General features: G+C 42.3%; 1 long non-coding RNA gene across 1 annotated transcript in view; it reads right to left on the bottom strand.

Moving 5' to 3' along the window:
- The window catches only part of LOC308080867, a 567,320-nt gene that overhangs the window by 4,001 nt on the left and 560,409 nt on the right, over positions 1–2,910 (bottom strand). The window lies entirely within an intron of this gene.

Here is a 2,910-nt window from a genome sequence, read left to right as displayed (position 1 = left end):
GGGTTTGATTTGGGGTTCATTTATTTTATATATTTTGTATTAAGTCTTTATCCTGCAACCTACCTGCTGTTCCCTGGTCTCTCTGGTCTCACTTTCTCTTTCCTTTCTCTCTGTCTGTCACTCACTCTCCCTCACTCTTTCTGTCTTGGAAAAGGGGAAAATGTTCAACAAGAAACACGTTAGTTCACGTTCTGCTTCACAGCTGGAACAGTCTTATGAAAGATCACACACACAGATTGAATTATGAATCCTATATAGCACGGCTGGTGGACAACCGTGTTGATTTTGTCGACTAAAACTATGACGACAAAATGTTGGTCGACTACCTTTTTTCGAAAACAAAATAAAAAACTAAGCTATGATGACTAAAACTAAGACTAAATATATTGACAATTTCGTCAACAAATAAAAATGAGACTAAAACGTTAGGGAAGGACTAGTGGAGAAGAGATCCAGTAGAAACTAAAAGACAAGTCATTTTATGTTTGGCTCTGAAAATAGCAGATCTACGTTGTGAGCTTGTAGATCTGCTATTTTCAGCGTGCAACCAAGTGTAAAATCGGCCATTACGACGCCATCAAGGCCCGCCAAAATACATATGTGTCAACTAAATCGACTGTAGATTTAGTCGACTATAATCTTATATTAGTCGACTAAAACTAGGCAAAAACAACAATCAGATTACTAAAATATGACTAAAACTAAATGGAAATTTACTCAAAAGACTGACTAAAACTAAATAAAACATTTCTGTCAAAATCAACACTGGTGGACAACCATGTCTTAAAGATCGACCCGTAGATCTTGATGGCCTTTTTGGCCCATTGCATGTGTATGTGTAACTCGATCCTATCAGGGGAGCGGTGCAGCACGAATGAATGGACTGGAATGGACTCCTGGCAGTATACTGTGTCAATGGTCCAGGTGTGTAATCTGTTTAGTACTAGCCTACTACGACTTCAGTGGCTCAGGAAGAGACACAATGAGACAAAAGTCATTCGATATCCAGGCGGAAGGGAAAGTGAAGTATTTCTTTGTGTATGAGGAATGGCAAATGCAGTATGATCAGCAACTAGTAAAGACATACCAAAAGTAGCCGATCTACAAGCTCGTAACGCATCGCGATGCAACGCGTTGTGAGCTTATAGATTGGCTGTTTTAGCTACTTTGGACATTTTTTTTTCACCAGGTGTTTTCATCACGATGGGGGACAATTATTTGCCCCACACTTAATGAGCACACCTAGTGAGCACCTTTCAACAGAACATGATAAACATCTTTGTTAGCAATCAAAACAAATATTTTAATTGTGAAAACCAGGAATCTCTTTCGGTGAATGCTTTTTTTGTGTTTTTTATATATATATATTTGTCGGGATTCTGGACACCCTGTCTGGCCCTGGCGTTGTGCAAATCACACTCTTCGGTGGGCTTGTTATTTTATTAACATGGTGTGGTCTTGGCTAAAAAAGTAACCACACTGTAGAAGTGTGACCGTGTGTGTGTGTACTGATGCCTACCACTAGATGGAGCCAGAGATCGCCTGACTGACCTAAGCAGCATCAGGACAAACTGCACACCCATTATCTGTTTGTAAACCTCAGAAAAACTTCATTCACTGACCCATAGGGAGTCCTCTTGTCAGCTAGGCCTGTGTGTATGTGTGTGTGCGGACTTTGTGTCCATCTGTTATGAAACCCACTACCCTCCCTGTACCTTTCCTCTGCTATTCTCTGTAGTATTCCTGAATTGGCCGTAGGTTATAATTTTCAGAAGCGAGCAATTACCTTGATCTGACCAAAACTGTGTGTGCGTGCATGCATCTGTGTGCTTGTCCAACCCTCCAGTCTTATCCATATTGGTTTCTGCTTGTCCTTCTGTTCTCTAACGAGTCTCAGAGTGGTTCTCAAACTTTATAATTTCGAAGACCTCCACGCATAACTCTGAGAGTGTACAAATGGAACCAAATGGACCCATTTGGTTCCATTTGTACACTCTCAGAGTTACAACAGACCTGTACGGGTCCATTTTGGGACCCCTGGGGGTCCCTGGTCCCCACTTTGAGAACCACTTGTCTAAAAGATATCACACGATGCAAAAACATCTCTCCCAGTCTCAAGCAGACAGTGCATCACAGGTAAGTTTAATTAGGGGCCTTATCATTTGACCAGACATGTTCGTTAACAACACAGTCATATTTACAGTCTCAAAACGGTCTCAAAACGTCATATTTCAAGGGGAAGAGTTGCCCCTCGCTTACATGAACAATCCTGTGTTTGTTTAACTTTGAGAGCATTAAAACTCAAGTATACAACAGGATGACACTGTTGAAGTCCAACTATCATCTGGTTGCTATAGAACATAATGTCTACGATCTAGTCCTGTTCCTATATCCGGTTCTGGCCTATACTTCTGCATCACTCATCACTCACATTATCCCTGCAGTCACGTAATAATGGCTTGTGCAAATGTATATAATCTGTGTCTGCTTAATAAACCTTTATGTTGTGTGACTGACTGCCTTCTAGTGTCATCTTGTTTTCCGAGCTTGTTCTTGCTTGCAGAGGGGAAATGGAACCGAACGAGCAGTCAGTCACCACATCCGATTAGAGAAGAGTGATCAGGATGACAAACGGGAGGATTCCGAATCATCAACACAAGGATTCTATAACTGGTGAGTTAACTGGCTCAGGATTAGAGCGAAGATCACTTTAGCCTAAGTGTGAATCAACACCACGCCTAGACTTTCACAACGGGGTGGCTGAGTGGTCGGGGGGCACATGCCACATGGTTGCTATAAGTGCCTTCTTCAGCGTGTCCCGACCCGGGTTCGACCCCTGGGCCTGCTGGACTGTTTGCCATGTGTTATTCCCCTGCTCTCAGTCCGCCTCTCCTGTCTCACTCTCTCACT

The sequence above is a fragment of the Gymnoscopelus braueri genome, assembly GCF_963280865.1.
Source record: "Gymnoscopelus braueri genome assembly, chromosome: 24".
In the NCBI taxonomy this organism is placed as follows: Eukaryota; Metazoa; Chordata; class Actinopteri; order Myctophiformes; family Myctophidae; genus Gymnoscopelus; species Gymnoscopelus braueri.
The sequence above is the reverse complement of the archived record's forward strand: the minus strand, read 5'-3'. Positions and strand labels throughout refer to the sequence as shown.